The sequence below is a fragment of the Nycticebus coucang genome, chromosome 13 (assembly GCF_027406575.1).
Source record: "Nycticebus coucang isolate mNycCou1 chromosome 13, mNycCou1.pri, whole genome shotgun sequence".
NCBI lineage: Eukaryota > Metazoa > Chordata > Mammalia > Primates > Lorisidae > Nycticebus > Nycticebus coucang.
Window position 1 is genome coordinate 19,867,153 of NC_069792.1, and position 19,004 is coordinate 19,886,156.

Sequence of the window (19,004 nt, forward strand, 5' to 3'; positions counted from 1 at the left end):
TTTAGATTTCAAAATGTAGATGTCACATTTCAGTGCAAACGACTCCTACATTAACACTTTAGCAGCCTGTGAAGATGAATCTTTTATCTCCTGGGGGGGTGGTGGCGAGTGTCTTGCTGAGAAGATCGCCCTCAATAGATCGGCAGCAAAAGATCTTTAGCATTTCTATGCGTCCTGCTGAGGGTCCCAGGCATCCCCTAGGGGGGACCTAAGGAGTTGCGAAAAGTAACGCACAACTGGCCACCAGAATAATTCATTCCCTCCACCTTCGCTGTAGCACCTCCCACTTCTCCTCTTTTTATAGCAGCCCTTTCTCTCCGACAATCTCAGGTTACTTGACTGGGAGTTCTCAGACCTCCAGTTTCATTCCTGCCCTCAGCCTCCAATCCGTAGGAGACACCCAGCCCCAGCAATTGGATTGGGCAGCTTGTCTTGACACACCACTGTGCTGAGTGCTTGAGGACGTGTTTCAACAGATGGTTGGGGTTAGTGTGTGTCATCACATTCGAGTGGGGATTAAGAGAGGGAAGGCTGCCTTGCTGGAGCTGTGTGGTCTTCTCCAAGCGAGAGTTGCAGGCAATAGAACTACTTTGCTGTTGGAGGAAGAGGAGGAATTCATTTCCAGCGGCCACAAGAAAAGCAGTTGTTTTTTCAGGTAAAGTAAAAGACATTGAATGAATCTCTCTCTCTGTCTCTCTCTCGGCATAGTTTTAAATGGAATGCTAGCACAGCACACTTGTCAAAGCCAGTTGCTGCTGTCCTATCAATGCTGCTATTGTACGGCTGACGGATGACAGGGAACATAACTTGATGCCTGGCTGTCTTTGTAGACTAACACTCCTCAGGCTTTGCTTTCGAAGGTGGAGCTAAAAGAAATGTCTTTCAGAGCCGGGTTTGTACCCATCACTCTCCCTGTTACAGCCTCAAAACGGGAGCTGTATATTGCTCTTAAAGGGTCCATAAGGCTAAGAAAGCATTGATTTTAGCTTTCCAAATCAGAATTCACTTTCAAACTGTTGCATTTCGCTGCTCAATTTCTCAAGAAGAGTCTATGACTGAGTGGCTAGCCGAGATGGAAACGCTTTCTTCTCCGATTTGTGCAAGGTAAATTTTGTCCGATTTATGATAGAGTGAAGTGTTTTCTTTACAAAAATTCTCAGAGAGTAACTCTAAAGTTTAGAAACTCCTAGAGAGAAGGGGCTACCCTCTGAGTAGCCGAGGGGTCGGCTTTGGAACAAAAATGCTTAGAGCTGGAAGAAAAGCAGAGAAGGAGGAAGGCGGAAAACACTTTTTAACAGAGCCCTCTTTGCAGCTGCAAGGGGAGCAGATGGAGGTAATTCATTTGCAGATCTGTTTGTGAAAGTTTTACAAGTCGTGGAAAACTAAAGTAGCATCTCTGTAATGGATCATTAAGAGTCACGACATTTATAGGTTTTAAACAGGCTATCCGAAGTGTTAATTAAATGTACATAGATTTTCAGGTTCGGTTATACACAAACAAACAAAAAAGGTTTCAGCTATAAACTAGTTATTGGAAATTAATAGTCCTCTGGTGCGTCAGTAACATAAAATGAGTAGTCATCATATATGCGAGTAGCCGTTAACCACTCTGCCAAAAACACCCACCCAAATTAAAATGGAATGTAACAAGAGGGTTGATATACTATGTTTAATTTTTTGTATAAAAAGGTCTTTCAAATTGATGCCCTGTTCTCCCAGGGATTAAAACACAACATTTTCCTTTTTCAAATGGTTTAGCAACATGGGTGAATCAATGCCACCTTAACAGACTTATCCTCCTGTACTGATATCATAGACCTGCATTCCTACTCCTCCTGAACTTCCACCTTTGGTAGAGAAACCTGACACTGGCCTCACCCTTCGCAGGTGAGAGATTCTGTGAATAATACTGTATATAAGTCGTTCTGAAATAGGAGCTGTTCAGTAGGTTGAATAACAGGATTCCTGGCCAGTGCCCTGTGATTGCTGCATTCTACTGCAGGAAGGTGCCGGTACAATTCTGTTCCGAGTTGCATTGTGTATATTTTTGCAACCCTAACTTGATTTTCTTAGAATCCTTTTTTTCAAAAAGTTAAGACTGAAACAGTATTTTCGTAGAGTGCTTAGTTGCTGTTAAGCATGTTCTCTAGTTCTAGTCTCCAAAATCTCCTTCGGGAAGAAAATCATCCTCATAAATAACCAGGCAGTTATTCGGACTGAGTATTATCTGCTTCCCAATATTACATAACCAAAATAGGACTAAGTTAATAAGCTGAAGTCTTTTGGAATTCCAATCATTCCATGTTGGCTTTACAATCAAACTGGGGTTTTAAAAAAAATAAAGACGAAGAGACACACTAATATCTGGAGTTGTATCAAGGATTAGAACTCCGTGTACACCAGACAGCAGGCGTGGTGCTGACTACCGGTGCTATTTTTCACTATCACAGAAATATTTCAGGAGAAAGTAAAGTTCCTTCTCACAGACTGGATTTTCCTCCCGAGATGTGGCGGTGATGGCATTCTAACAAAAGCAGGTGCTCTTTAGGAAGAGGGGTCCTACAGCCTTGATGTTGCAGGCTGATCACAGGGCTGCTTGCCCAGGAGTTTGACAATATAGGAGAATCCCCTCCCCCACCCCCCAAATCAATCACACACAGGATTAGGCAGGATGGAAACAAGAAAAGAAGTGTTGAGAAATGATAAATTCTCACCTTAAAAAGGCAAAGTCATGTTTTCATCCCCCGAATGGGGTAATAGGAACTTGCTTAAAAGACAGTGCCCACAGGGCAATCCCCGTTTCTTGTCAAAATTTAAATCTACTGTTCCAGATGGTAAACATTCGGAGACATATGTATGGTGACTTCTACATACCTCCGTTTGACATTTGGTTTCTTCCTGACAGCACATGTGCTGGTAACACACATGAAGTTCCCATCAGTGTCCTAACAGCTGGAGAAGTGTCTGAGCACCCTGGACATCCCCTCCCAGGGAAGTGTAAACGACTGGGTGGGGGAGGGTCTCCACTTGCACTGTTGATACAGTCTTCCAGCTAGGTATGAATTAAGGGGAAAAAATCTTAGAGGGGAAAATTGATCTGAAAGTTCGATTCCTGAAAGTTACAAAAAATTCATGTTTATGGGAGGGTAGAATCCTCAAATACATTAATCCCGGCAGTAACTGAATCTGTGGTCAATTATGACTGGGGGCCTTCATCAAGGAACTGAAAGGGTTCTACTTCTCCGTTTCCTTCTGAGACGATTTATGTGACTATTCTTTAAAAATCTGTAAAGCAGGATTTCTGATACTGAGCTATATATAGCACAGAGATTTCCCCAACCATTGCCACATGGATGAGGTCAACCAATGGGCCAGGTCAGAACATCTGGTTCTTTTTTCCCTGTGCAACATTTTTGTGTGGAAAGCATGAAGTAAATTTAAGGGGATTAAAAATTAAGCTGATCCTAAACAGATTATTATTTTTATCATCATTACTGACTTTGGGAAAAAAGAGGGCTCACGTATGAAATTAAATGTATGCTTACATGGTAAATTCACCTTTAATTTAGGTTAGATCCATGAAAAACATTTCGAAAGAGGATATTTTGTGGAAAAAAATTTGTCCTGAAATATGGTTCCCATTTAAAACATTTTTTACTCTATCTCAATTTACTGGGGAGGAAGAGAGCTAGCCTGTTTGTTTTTTTTCTTTATAATACTCCCCTCCCCCCTTTAATTGTCATCAAATTATTTGAGTCCTTCTTTTAGAATGTCTCCCAAATCTGACCCATGGCGACTTTCTCGGCACAATCATCATCTCGCACGTGGGTCATTGCAACAGCCTCCTAAATAGTCCTGTTGCTTCCATTTCCCTTTTCCGTCCACCACTTGCAGACTGAGCTGCCTAAAACATCACTTTCATCAAAGCAGTTCACATCTGAGCATTGCCACATGGACCCTCATTACCCACAAAGTCAAGTTCAGACTTCTCAGTCTCCTAGGCCCCCTGTTATTTGGCCCCAACCTTCCAAACACATCTCCTCACCAGATCTCTACAACATCAAAAGTCCACCCTTCCCTCCAGCCACGGGGGCCAGTGTCCTGTCCCCACCTTCTAGTCTGTTCTCAGCCCTACCCATTCTAGTTTGCCATCTTATCTGCAAAATGAGAGTTTGTCCTCATGTGCACAGTTCCTCTGGCCTGTGTATCCAATGCCATCCTTATCCCCTCTGTGTTCTCACTCTTCAAAGTTTCAGTTTCAGTCCCACCTCCTCCAGGAAGCCTCCCCTGACTATCACCTCTTCCAGTAAAATTTTTCCTCCCTTGACAATGACCATTAGTTATCTAGGGATTGCACTTAGCACAGCTGCCTATTTTTTAAATTCTGCTTTATAACTTGCTTTTTTATCGACTCCAAAGAGACACTAGTGAGTACTGGTCTGCTCTACTTTGTGCCCCACAGAAGACACTAATCAACTGTGTTTACGACCTCACTAGGATATTCAAACATCCAAGGCACTTTTCAATCTCTAGATTTTCCACGTTAGAGCCATTGACTGACCCCTCATGGTTTTTTTCCTCACACATGACTGGAAATGAAAAAAGTTATAAAACTCAATTGGTTACATTTGGGGGAAGTTTAGGGACAATGCCACTAAGACAGAATATAAAAGAATTACCCTAAATTAAGCTTGCATTTTATAGAAAAATTCTCCATGGAGTTCAACTTTGCTTAACTATGGCAGAAATGATATCTACTGGCTGCCCTTCAATCACCTACAATCCCCAACTGGCTTTGGAGCAGGACAGTACAGGCTCTGGATTCAAAGGGACCTATATTCTAATCTAGGGACCCCCTTTCACTGGCCACACAGCCTTGGACAGGTGATTGACCATTCTGAGTTTCAGCTTCTTCCTCTGTAAAATGGAAATAGACATCTTAGCTCTGAGCATGTCAAATACTGGAGGTTCAATAAACTGGAGGAAGGTGGGGGTGACATGAGCATACACAGATTCAGGTCTAGAATGAGGCGTGCTCACTGCAGTCACGTGGGTCAGTAATCCTGTCTATTTATACTGTGTCTCCCTTTACCATTTCTTTCTGCTACCAAGGGCAAGAAGATGGGGTGGGGAGAGACAGAGAGGGAGTTGCTTTTGATATTTAAGGATTTGGAGCACCTGAGTTAATGGATCTATAGGGACAACAGTGACAGCTGAATGCAGGTGGTGGGAAGGAACAGAGTCATGGGTCCTGATCAAGACCAGTAAAGAACAGACAGCAGGCCTCGGCACTTTGGGGTACAAAAGACCCAATCAGTGACCCCCCAGGGAGCTGGATTTGCCAAGGGTTACGTGTTCCTCTTCCTTCCTCCAGGTACATTATTTAGAAAGAAATAATAACTTGACAAAATGCTGTGAAGAGTCAGGTCAAACTTGCAGAAGTAATAGGTAAAGCAAGGTACCATTTAGACAGAACAAGAGGCTTGGACCTTTGCCACCTTTTACTGCCAAATAAAATTGAACAAAAAAGCGCAAAGTAGGCAGCTTGAGCCTCTTGCCTCTTCCCAGACTTTGCACCTACCATCAAACATTGAGCCTCCTATTTCCTTTTCCCCAGAAGTGCAGCTGACTAAGAAATTCTCTTACAAGACACTGAATACCACTTAGCAAATATGTCCGTGGACATTGGTAACTCAGGATCTTGGGATAGATCAAAGGATATTTTTTCCAACCCTGCCCATCTGGTCTGCACCTGCCCTGGCCAGGGAGGGGAATGAAACTGGGACTGCTGGGCGGCGCCTGTGGCTCAGTGAGTAGGGCGCCGGTCCCATATGCCGGAGGTGGCGGGTTCAAACCCAGCCCCGGCCAAAAACCACAAAAAAAAAAAAAAAAAAAAAAAAGAAACTGGGACTGCTTAGGCTGGGAGCAAGGTGGTATTTCTAGAGACCCCTTCCTCGTCCTAACGAACATGTCTATAGAATTTTCAAAGACAAGCATCAATGGTTATGGTGCCTCATCTCCTTTAGCTGTAGCAGCTAAGCTAGTCCTTTTTGCCCTCTAAATACATGGCCCAGGTACTCCTGCCCAATACGGTATTAAGCCTTTTGAAATTAAAACAATGATTGTAGCTTCCGCTTTACCCTCAAAGGTATAATCTTTTCTTACACTGTTCATTTTCTTTCTTTCTTTTTTTTTTTTGCTTTTTGTTTTTGTTTTTTGCTACACAGGCACAAACTGTAGGAATCCATTTCTACATGCAAGAAATTTCTAAACTGCAAGTCTAAGGGACTCAGACCTGCCAGTGTTTAACTGTAACGGGAAGGTTGATATTCAACCACTGTGCTAAATGAATGAACAGACACTGAATTTCTAGGTGAAAAGTCTTAATTGTAAAAGGTATAGTCTCTCAGGATGAATCTACAAATTTCATGTCATACCAATCAAATTCTAACACAAAGCTAGAAGGTGGTTGGCAGTGGGAGTGGGATCTGGGAACTGGTAAGAGCCCAGATAGGGCTTGCGGAATGTAAAACAAAAAATGTCCCACAGTTCATCTGGACATGAGCAAGCATAGACATTTTTGTAAGAGAGAAGTATCATTGTCAAATTGGGACTTTCCTTGTAAAACAATAACTACTGAATTGTCTGTTCCTAAGAAATTGATTGTGATAAAGATTTTCATTGACTGTCATGTAGTTTTGCTTTATTTCTCTTTAAATTTAGTCTATTCTTCTGTTGCCATTGTCCAGATCTTTAGCTGAGCTATAAACTGCTGTTGCTAGGTACTAGTTCTTTTTTTTTTTTTTTTTGTAGAGACAGAGTTTCACTTTATGGCCCTCGGTAGAGTGCCGTGGCCTCACACAGCTCACAGCAACCTCCAACTCCTGGGCTTACACGATTCTCTTGCCTCAGCCTCCCGAGTAGCTGGGACTACAGGCGCCCGCCACAATGCCTGGCTATTTTTTGTTGCAGTTTGGCCAGGGCCGGGTTTGAACCCGCGACCCTCAGCATATGGGGCCGGCACCCTGCTCACTGAGCCACAGGCGCCGCCCTCTAGGTACTAGTTCTGTTGCTACGATTAACTGAAATCCTGAACTATTTTTTATTTTGTCCTATGGTTTTCCCATCTGCAAATAGGGCTACTAATCCATGCAACCTTTTTCTTTTTTCTTTTTTTATTATTATTTATATTTCTTGCCCTTTGTTATTTTTTTTAAATATTTACCATTATTCTATTATATATTTATTTATTTATTTTGCAGTTTTTGGCCAGGGCTAGGTTTGAACCCACCACCTCTGGTATATGGGGCTGGTGCCCTACTCCTTTGAGCCATAGGCACCGCCCTATTCTATTATTTTTTTCAATTTCAATATACAAATTTTTTCAAGTTCAATATACAAATATCCATAGTATACCTTAACAATTAGAGAATTAAAGTTAGCATGACAACACAAATATGAAATACATAGAAATAATTCTTCAGAAATGTATAGTATTTCTACATGGAAAACTGGTTATTATTGAAAATATAAAAAGACATATGTCTGTATCTATTGCAGAATTATCATTAATGTTTTTTTTTATTTGTTTAGGTGCAACTTTTTTCATTTCATAGAGTACAAAAGTCTGAGGCAAGTTTGTTTCAAGGCCTCAGGAAAATCCTCCTATGTTTCCCTGATGAAAGGGAGATCAAAGTGTCTTCTCATTTTGTTTTGAATAATAATAGCACATTCTTAATATCCAAACCGGAAATTTGAATTACAGGGAGTTCTATTTATGGACCAATTTTGTGGTGTAGTGTTATAATTCATAAGCAACACCTGCTATGTTACTATAAATTAAAACGGAAGGTTGGACTATAACAAGATATTAGCTGCTATACCATACTCACAGTGAAGAAAAGATTAATTACATTCAGAGTGTGCACTTATTAATATAACTTTAGAACTGTGCATCTGTAGCTATATCTTCAAACTCCTACCATTAGTAGGACTTGGCACCCTAATCACCTTTCTAGAGTATAACATGTCCTCTGAGTAGGTTTCCTGCCAGTTTAAAGATGCTCCCCCCTTAACCTTCACCTGCCAATAATCAATCTTCTCTTGAATAGAATCTGTCCTAGTAAACAGATGTTCCTGACAGTGCATTCAGAAATTCTTGAAACTTCAGCTTTTAACTTTCATCTTATAGAAAGTGCATCCCAAAAAAGAGAGGGCCCTATAAAACATGTTCTCCTTTTTTCTTCTTGAGCACTTCATGCTGGGAAGAGAAGGGAAGATGTTCTCAATATAGTATATGAAGACAAGCACAGGCTACATCATATTTTTTATTTGGGACACCCAGAGGCTTCACATGTGTGACTATTCTTTTTCATGTATGAGGCCTATATTTAGTAAAGGAAATTCAGGGGATGTAAGCAGTATCCAACAACTTAGATGTCTTTACTTTCTAGCAGTTGAGTTGATGTTCTAAGAACAGCCGTAATGTGGCTTCTAAATAGAATCAGAGCCAAAAGGAACAGACATAAGAAAGCTCCCACCTACGTGAGAACTTCCTGTGTGTGTATTTCTATCCTTGGTGCAAAGAGGAATACAAAATAATGTAGGACACCATCCTTGCTCGGAAAGAACATCTAGGTTAGCCATGACGGGAAGACGTGCACACAGAGAGCTTTTCAGGAGTAAGGCAAAGCATTTTGTGGTTAAGTATCAATCACTAGTACTAATTAAATAGAAGGGATGTCCACAGAGCCCCCGTGGGAGGAGCTGAACCGAGCTGGGCCCGACTTCGTTCGGCGTCCACAAGCAGAGGAATGGGGGGGGGCGGTGATGCCTCTTCCTCAGCTGCCAACTGTGTGGCCTCAAGTGATTTACTTACCCTCTCTTTCACTCGGTTTTCTGTTCTGTAAAAATGGGGATATGGTTATCACAAAGTGCTGCTATCAAGATTAAATGAGGTAATAAAATAATGACGCTTAACGGAGTGTAGGACATGGCAAGAGCCCAGAACACAGCCACAGTTTTTTTCCAAGATGGCAAAATGAGTCCCGGGAGCTGAGGTTTGGCTATAAACTGTGTGTCATTTTCAAATAAAAATGTGAGTTTTTTTGTTGTTGTTTGTTTGTTTTTGAGACAGAGTCTCACTATGTGACCCTCGGTAGAGTGCCATGGTGTCACAGCTCACAGCAACCTCAGACTCTTAGACTCAAGTGATTCTCTTGCCTCAACCTCCCAAGTAGCTGGGACTACAGGCGCCCACCACAACGCCAGGGTATTTTTTGTTGTAGTTGTCATTGTTGTTTTAGCAGGCCTGGGCAGTGTTCGAACCCAGTGTTGGTGTATGTGGCTGGCACCATAACCACTGTGCTATGGGTGCAGACCCAAAACATGGTATTTTTTAATCAGAGGATTTGCATAGGCTGAAATTGGAAATACAGTGAGGAGAGGCACTTGGGCATAGTGGGGAAGGAGAAAGAAGGGAAAGGGGGAAAAGACAAGTGGTAGAGGACGAGAGAGAGAGAGAGAGAGAGAGAAAAGGAAGGAACAAGAGGGAAAGGGCAGAGTCCTCCCTGCCTCTGTGTGGTCCTCCCCAGCCTCTGTGTCCTCCTCCTGGCTTCTGTGCAGTCCTCCCATTCACTTCACTTTCCCTCCTGCCTCTGTGTGGTCCTCCCCAGTCTCTGCGCGGTCCTCCCCACCTCTGCACAGTCCTCTCATTCTCTTCACTGTCCCCCGCCTCTGTGTGATCCTCCCTGGTCTCTGCGCCGTCCTCCCCACCTCTGCGCAGTCCTCCCATTCTCTTCACTGTCCCCCTGCCTCTGTGTGGTCCTCCCTGGTCTCTGCGCTGTCCTCCCCACCTCTGCGCAGTCCTCCCATTCTCTTCACTGTCCCCCTGCCTCTGTGTGGTCCTCCCTGGTCTCTGCGCCGTCCTCCCCACCTCTGCGCAGTCCTCCCAATCTCTTCACTGTCCCCCTGCCTCTGTGTGATCCTCCCCGGTCTCTGCACCGTCCTCTCCACCTCTGCGCAGTCCTCCCATTCTCTTCACTGTCCCCCTGCCTCTGTGTGGTCCTCCCTGGTCTCTGCGCTGTCCTCCCCACCTCTGCGCAGTCCTCCCATTCTCTTCACTGTCCCCCTGCCTCTGTGTGGTCCTCCCTGGTCTCTGCGCCGTCCTCCCCACCTCTGCGCAGTCCTCCCAATCTCTTCACTGTCCCCCTGCCTCTGTGTGATCCTCCCCGGTCTCTGCACCGTCCTCTCCACCTCTGCGCAGTCCTCCCATTCTCTTCACTGTCCCCCTGCCTCTGTGTGGTCCTCCCTGGTCTCTGCGCTGTCCTCCCCACCTCTGCGCAGTCCTCCCATTCTCTTCACTGTCCCCCTGCCTCTGTGTGGTCCTCCCTGCTCTCTGCGCTGTCCTCCCCACCTCTGCGCAGTCCTCCCATTCTCTTCACTGTCCCCCTGCCTCTGTGTGGTCCTCCCTGCTCTCTGCGCTGTCCTCCCCACCTCTGCGCAGTCCTCCCATTCACTTCACTGTCCCCCTGCCTCTGTGTGGTCCTCCCTGGTCTCTGCGCTGTCCTCCCCACCTCTGTGCAGTCCTCCCATTCACTTCACTGTCCCCCTGCCTCTGTGTGGTCCTCCCCGGTCTCTGCACTGTCCTCCCCACCTCTGCGCAGTCCTCCCATTCTCTTCACTGTCCCCCTGCCTCTGTGTGATCCTCCCCGGTCTCTGCACCGTCCTCCCCACCTCTGCGCAGTCCTCCCATTCTCTTCACTGTCCCCCGCCTCTGTGTGGTCCTCCCTGGTCTCTGCGCTGTCCTCCCCACCTCTGCACAGTCCTCCCATTCTCTTCACTGTCCCCCTACCTCTGTGTGATCCTCCCTGGTCTCTGCGCTGTCCTCCCCACCTCTGCACAGTCCTCCCATTCTCTTCACTGTCCCCCTGCCTCTGTGTGGTCCTCCCCAGTCTCTGCGCCGTCCTCCCCACCTCTGCGCAGTCCTCCCATTCTCTTCACTGTCCCCCTGCCTCTGTGTGATCCTCCCTGCTCTCTGCGCTGTCCTCCCCACCTCTGTACAGTCCTCCCATTCACTTCACTGTCCCCCTACCTCTGTGTGATCCTCCCTGGTCTCTGCGCTGTCCTCCCCACCTCTGCGCAGTCCTCCCATTCTCTTCACTGTCCCCCTGCCTCTGTGTGGTCCTCCCTGGTCTCTGCGCTGTCCTCTCCACCTCTGCGCAGTCCTCTCATTCTCTTCACTGTCCCCCTGCCTCTGTGTGGTCCTCCCTGGTCTCTGCACTGTCCTCCCCACCTCTGCGCAGTCCTCCCATTCTCTTCACTGTCCCCCTGCCTCTGTGTGGTCCACCCCGGTCTCTGCGCTGTCCTCCCCACCTCTGCGCAGTCCTCTCATTCTCTTCACTGTCCCCCTGCCTCTGTGTGATCCTCCCTGATCTCTGCGCTGTCCTCCCCACCTCTGCGATGTCCTCCCATTCTCTTCACTGTCCTCCCTGCCTCTGTGTGATCCTCCCCAGTCTCTGCACCGGCCTCCCCACCTCTGTGCTGTCCTCCCTGGCCTCTGCTCTGCTGTCACATCAACTAAATCACACCAGATTCCAGGGTGTCTGACACACCAGCTGCCTTAGGAAGTGTAAACAGTAGGCTTTTCAGGATCAAGAAAAAAAGGCAGTGAGAAGACAAGACAAGAACAACAGTGCTCTGGAGAGGGAAAACAAGACAACTGGGAGGGCCCCCCAAGTCCAAATAAGTAAAAAAAAAAAATGTGTTGTCTATTTCCACTGATGGCAGTAAGAACCAGGAGAGGATGGATGTGAGAAGCACTGTGAAGAGATAAAAATACCAGGGAATGAGCTTGGGGGAACTTTATAACACAAACATGGGTAAATAGATGTGTGTATGAATGTTTAATAATACGATTTACACAGACAAAATCTAATTTTTTGGTTATTGATGAACATTAGGCAGAATACACAACAGCGACTTCTTTTATAAAGACTTGTTCATTCCTTGGATAAAAAGGCTCTTTGGGCTGGGGTGCCGGCCCCACATACTGGAGGTGGCAGGTTCAAACCCAGCCCTGGCCAAAAAATTCCAAAAAATAGAGATAGAAAGGATCTTTTCTCAGATTAAGGAAATAGTTGGCCAAGTAACAGTGTAGTGTTTCTAACTTTGGGAAAGAAATGGATTTTCAAGTCAGAACCACAAACTGCTTCTGCAAATCACCTGTAATTCTCTTCTTTCATCTACGAGAATATTGGTGGAGAAGGATGTAAAATTTAAAGGGCGTCTAGAGGCAAGAGGAGATGAAATATTTAAGTTGCTTCTGCTCATCAACCTTCAGATTCTATCTTGAGGGAAATGGATTGACATCTTTTCACAGAATGTATGAGTGACTTATTTTACAAATGATATACACATTCTGTTCTTCACTATAAAAACAAGTCGTTCATTTTAAGGTTTGAGAAAGGTTTCTCCATCCTCCTCTCCCTTCCTTCCTTCCTTCCTTCCTTCCTTCCTTCCTATCTTCCTTCCTTCCTTCCTTCCCTCCCTCCACCTTTCTCTCTTTCTTTTTTTTGGAGACAGAGTCCCACTATGTCGCCCTCTTAGAGAGCTGTGGCATCACCCAGCTCACAGAAACCTCCAACTCCTGGGTTTAAGCGATTCTCTTGCCTCAGCCTCCCAAGTAGCTGGGACTACAGGCGCCTGCCACAACGCCCGGCTATTTTTGGAGACGAGGTCTCACTCTGCCTGGGTCTGGTCTGTGAGTCAGGCAATCCACAGGCCTCCACCTCCCAGAGTGCTGGGATTACAGGCGTCAGCCACCGCGCTGGGCACCCTTGCTTTTCTTTCGGTGTCCTCTTGCTTGCAAACCCTTTTGTTTGATTTTATTTGTTTCAACCATGACATTTCCTCTGCAAGACAGGAGAGCCATTCTTTAGTCAAGTCCTTAAGTAAATCAATGGACAATTTTCAGGATTAAGTATAGTTTTATTAGAAGATTGTGTTTGCCATTTCATTCATTATATGTTGGAGGCAGCATGACTGAAAAAATACAGAGCTTGAGTCACCAAGATTTGGGATTGAAATGTAGTCCTGTTGCTACAGATTTGTGGGAATAGCATTGACCGTGGAGCCTTGACAGCATTCGGGTTCCTCAAAAGAGACTTGGGTTCCATTCAAGTTTTTAATGAAGACTTTGGCCTATTTTGTTTCATCCAAATGAATTTTCTGAACTGTGTTCCCTGATTCCTATGGGAGAGATGCCAGGGAAAGTCTCAGCACCTGTAACCTCTTTCTCACTCAGGGTTGGCAGGCATTAGGGACTAATTGACAGGAGCCAGTGTATATTTGGAAGCCATTAATGGCAACTGAATTGTTGAGGCAGCCAGTGCAATGAACCAAAGATACAATATACAAGCGCCACGGTTAGATCCATAAACATCATCTGCAGCAAGCTCAGAAGTCGGGCTTGGCTGCCAAGCTTAACACTAGACCCCTTCATCTGGGACCCACTTAAGTCACTGGACTGGTGTCCTTACTGGGAGATTGGAGAATGGAACGCGAGCTGATATTTCTAAACGTCTTCATTTTGGATTGTCTAAATTCAGTTTCTAAATCAGGATTCTAAGCCTACATGTTAAGCTTCCAGACCTGTCCAAAATGTACAAAGACTTCTTGAATTGGAGAAGTGTGGTCCTTGTAAGAAATGAAAACGAACAAGTAAAGAACTGAAAAAAAAAAAAAAAGTATCAATTCTGTCAAAAGCAGTTCTGTTATAGGCAGTCACTTTACTGACATACAAATAAGGACAGGTAACAAAGAAAAAAGCCATACGAAAACCTTCATGTAGAGCCATTATTATTCTTATTAGCTATTGTGCTCCAGAAATAACTTGATATACCATTCTGGTCAACCAGTACAGTAGACTCAGAGTGGAATTAAAAGGATTCCTACAATGGCTCCCGCCATTGTCATAACTCCTTTGAAAGGGGTTGGATTGCCTTGGCTAGCTTTAGGCAAATCATATTTCATGCAAATAAGAAAAGAAAAAGTTGGGCGGCGCCTGTGGCTCAGTCGGTAAGGCACCGGCCCCATATACCGAGGGTGGTGGGTTCAAGCCCAGCCCCGGCTGAACTGCAACCAAAAAATAGCCGGGCGTTGTGGCGGGCGCCTGTAGTCCCAGCTGCTCGGGAGGCTGAGGCAGGAGAATCGCTTAAGCCCAGGAGTTGGAGGTTGCTGTGAGCTATGTGATGCCACGGCACTCTACCGAGGGCCAGAAAGTGAGACTCTGTCTCTACAAAAAAAAGAAAAGAAAAAGTTTATTCAATTTGTTATTTTCTTGAAAACTTTTTAAGACTTAAAAAACACTAAGCACACTAGTAGCAATAAAATCAATAATGGCGGTACGGTTAGAGCTAGGAAAAAGGGGCAGGGTGGACCAGCGGACAGGACCCTGGAGACCTGGCTTCCAGGGTGTGGCTACTATTACTAGTGTGACTTTGAACAAAATAGTTAACCTTTCAGAAGCATGCCATCATGTTTTTGCCTTTATTTTGCCATTCCCTTTATCTTGATAACATTATTTTCCTCCTTTACTGGCAAACTCTGCTCTTCCCTTAAGATAAGCCTAAGTAAGTAAAGCTAAAAACTAAACTAAAACTAAAAAGGAAGGTGGTGGCGATGGGGATGTAATCTAGTTCTGCATCACCTCATGCTTCTAAATTGAGTTCTACATTTTTGTTTTTGAGACAGAGTCTTACTCTGTCACCCTTAGTAGAGTGCTGTCGCATCATAGCTCACAGCATCCCCAAACTCTGAGGCTCAAGAGTTCCTCTTGTATCAGCCTCCCACAAGCTGAGACCACTGGCACCAGATACAATGCCCAACTAGTTTTTCTATTTTCAGTAGAGACAAAACACATTGCTCAGGCTGGTCTCAAACTCCCTGAGTTCAAGGGATCCACCTGCCTCAACCTCCCAGCTTGCTAGGATTACAGGTGTAAGCCACCGTTCTGTCCTTATTGCTTTCTTAACTGCATTCATCATATATACCACTGTTAAACCGATCTTCTTTTAGCACTGTTTGGTCAGGTCATTCGACTCCTCTAAAACAGCTTTCTCCCGATTTTCCATAGCATCCGGTCTAAATAAAGCACCAGCTCTTAAGAGCCTCCATAATCCTGCCCACTAGAACATCGCACTTCCCCTAAACACTTTCTGCTCCTGCTAGGGTGATCCAGCATGTCCTGAACATATATCTTCTACTACAAAGCCTTTGCCCATTTTCTAGGTTAGACCTGCCTCCCATCACCGTTCTGCGTGTCCAAATCCCACCCATCCTGAAAAGAAAGACTCAAGCCCCGTTACCTCCATGGAACTTGCTTCTCCCAGCTCTTCCAGACATCAATCATTTCTCTCTCGCCTGTGCTCTTCTTTCACTTAAAATCCTACCATATAATTTTAGCTGTTAATTACGTACAATTTTGCATTTATTGCTATTCTTCATAGATTACTTTAAATTGCTCTCTCTCACATTATTAGAAACACTAAGATGGAAGTGGAGCTTCAAGCCTCTGCATCTATTGAGCACACCTTCAAGTTGGCACATCCTCTACAAGTATAGGTCTTCTTAGAAGGGTCAACGACAGCCAGTGTAGAAAGTTCAAGTGTAGTCACTGAGAAATTTTAGGCAACTTAGCAGCAGCAAATCCACAGCTACACAGGCATTCTTTTGACAAGGCTCTATCTCAGGCACCAATTGGTTCCTTTTTTTTTTTTTTTTCCATCTTCTGGCCACATCACTCCCTCTCTCTGGCTACGTTTGAGCCAGTTGGATTCCATCCAGAAACAGATTCAAATAGACAATAGGCCAACTAGAATTTCCATCTTTCTTGATTAGATGTGAAATTGTATAGCTGGGTGTCACTCACATGCCAGCCACTCACGAGTCTATGTTATCAATTCATTTCTCTTGAGAGCTGAACTCAGGAGATTGTGACAAGTCTGTTTTGAGGACCTGTAAAATTACAGCTAGACCAGAAGGTCAAGAGATAGTGCTCGATACACAGGCCTGCTCCCTATCTGTGGCATGGCATAACAAAACACCCTGTCGACCCTATAGAAAATTATATTGGGGGTTTGGGGTTTTCTTTTTATTTTTTTTCCAGTGGGAATTGATTGTAAAAAATTGTTTGTCTAAGAATGGCATTCTCATTTACAGGATAATTAGCAAGTGACTGAAAGGCTTTAAATCGCTTAGAAGAAAGAGGGAATTACCACACATTCTGCCAAAGCTACTGAATCTTATTCGCTGTTGTTTCTTAAATAATTTTGAATTGGGGGTGGATTTTCCAAGAAAGGGCTGTAAAGTATCCCAGAAACACAGAAGGTTAGTGGTGTGCCTTAGAGATCATCTGAGCAGAATCCCTCACTTTAAATCTGAGGAAACAGAGGCCTGGCTTTCTTGGGAGACCTGCCTCAACCCACAAAACTCATTCTTACGAGACAGATTTCTACAACTCAGGCTTTATCTTTTTTGAAAAGCGCAAGTAAGTGAAATTCTACCGGCACTGAAGTGAGTTCATGTGTCCATTTGACATCAGGAGCTAACACATGAAGGGACGAGCCCAACTCTCGTGCTGACTATGGACTCCCTAGCTGAGTGCTACTGCGAATAATCAGACACTGTAAGAATGATTGGGACTGGAACGAATACAAGCAATGGCGCTTATTTTTCAGATGTATTCCTTGTGGAAAATCTAGTCTAACAGAAATAACCAAGTACTGTTGCTATGGACAATTTGTGAAAGTTTGCAGTTTTATTACAGAGAAAGTTCTTTTAGAAGCATTTTTAACCTATGCCAAAAGAAGACTTCCCAGTGTTGATGATGTCAGTATTAGGGACAAGTCCTTCAGAACTTGTCACTTGAGCTAAAGCATTGGGACTGGCAATATTTGAGTGAGCAAAGCAAATAGGCCATTTCTGTATGCTAAAAAACTGAGTGTCAGAGACAGTACACCCCTTGCCTGAGTCTAAAAACTTTACTTATTTAGATCTAAACTTCATCTAAACTTCATTTTGATGAAGTGATTCCTATTAGAACATGTATCTTCTGACTCCTGTCCGTCTGCTCAATACTTCAAGCAATTTCAAATATATCACATTTTGTCAATCATAGGAAAACCTATTGCGTCAGACCAGTTGAACCATCCATCAGTAAAGTCCCCTCACTGGGAAATAAACATTTAAAAATACTTCCTCAGCTACTGGAATTTTCCCAAAAGAAGTATAAGAGCAATATTCTTCATAGCCTAGTAAATTAAATGAATGCAAAAGAATGATTTATTTAAAACTGATTTATTTGTAAAGGGAGTAAAATTAATCACTATTGGATTATACATGTATTTCATAGCCATTAACTTATATTTTTCGTTTTGCACTAAGGGATAACAATTGAACATTCAAAATAAAAAAATTAACTTAAAATATCTTAAGTGTGGCTTTGACATTTTGAAAAACAGTTTTGATTTTAAAACATGCTCTAGATTTCCTTTTTGTTGTTGTTCTAAGAATCTAAAAGGAAGCCATTATAATTTTCAGAGCAATTAAAAAAAGATGTCACAAGAAAAAGAGCATTTTCATTCATATTTTTAGGTTACTGGTCATCTTTCAATCCACTGGAAAATATAATTGCAAATCTGGTTAGAATTATGAAAATATCAGCCTTGCCAATATGACAACTTCTGATGAAAAGCATGAATTCTATTAAGGAGGTGGAGATTATGCAGCAGAAGAATTGTCTATTTTTTGTATAGCTAAAGCTTGTACTAGTGAATCCCAAAAAAGGATTCTATTGAGAGTTATTTTTTTGGTTCATAAGATACTTTGTTCATACTCTCTTCCACTAAGCCTGTATGTTGAACATTTCTGTAAAACAATGCTTTCCTATTTCCTATTTGTATCTCAGTTGTGATTCATAATGAAAACGAAGCATGCCATTTTCATATTATAGGAAAGATCAGAAGAAATAAAGCTGAGCTCTTACTGACTCTTTACAGCTCTATTGTTCTGCCAGAGCTCTTCTCTGGTTTCTAGGATCTTTTTTCAAACATACTCACAACCTCCATCAAAAAGACCACAGAAAATACGCGTGCTGATAAAATGCAAAAAAGAGCACCAAAAAAGATGCAAGTTTTTGCAGAAAAACTACAACTTAAGAAGTATGGCACATAGGATGAGGGCAGCTTCCTTTTTTCTCTCACCACAGAGAGAAATTTGGCATTAATTTTCAGCTCGTTATGCAAATAGATAATGGGCTTTCCTAGTGTGTACTCTATTACAATTTGTAAGTCCTCTGAAGTTTTATGTAATTTGATTTTTCCTGTAGTTTATAAAATATGCAACCTCTAATTTTCTTAACAATGTATACTCTTCAAAGTACTTTCAAGCGTTTCATTTGATTTTGACAACCTTATAGAGAATGTTAAGTAACTAACGACTTGTGCCCACGTTAAAGAATTAGAAACAGAGCCATATTCTTTTTATTTATTTATTTATTGTGGTTTTTTTTTTTGGCCTGGGCTGGGTTTGAACCTGCCACCTCTGGCATATGGGACCGGTGCCCTACTCCTTGAGCCACAGGCGCCACCCCAACAGAGCCATATTCTTAAGGAATATGCAGTGTACACACTGGAATATTAATATTTAAGATCATGCTGTATGCAGTTTATTCTCTGTCTTATTTATTTATCTTATTTATTTTGAGATAGAGTCTCACTCTGTCACCCATGACATCATAGCTCACAGCAACCTCAAACTCTTGGGCTTGAGCAATCCTCTTTCCTCAGCCTCCTGAGTAGCTGGGACCATAGGCTTGTGCCTCAACACCTGGCTAGTTTTTCTATTTTTAGTAAAGATGGGGTCTAACTCTTGCTCAGGCTCATCTCAAACTCTTAAGTTCAAGCACTCCACCTGCCTTGGCCTCCAAGAGTGCTAGGATGACAGGT

General features: G+C 43.5%; 1 protein-coding gene across 4 annotated transcripts in view; it reads left to right on the forward strand.

Moving 5' to 3' along the window:
- Positions 1–328: 328 nt before the first annotated feature.
- Positions 329–19,004, forward strand: part of SULF1 (sulfatase 1) — a 189,793-nt gene continuing 171,117 nt past the window's right edge. For 3 of the 4 annotated variants that reach the window (XM_053558795.1, XM_053558793.1, XM_053558797.1), the window contains exon 1: positions 375–655. The gene's annotated coding sequence lies outside the window, so the exon portion shown is untranslated. Of the gene's footprint in view, positions 656–19,004 lie in introns of all 4 variants that reach the window. The other variant, XM_053558792.1, reaches the window with a different exon arrangement.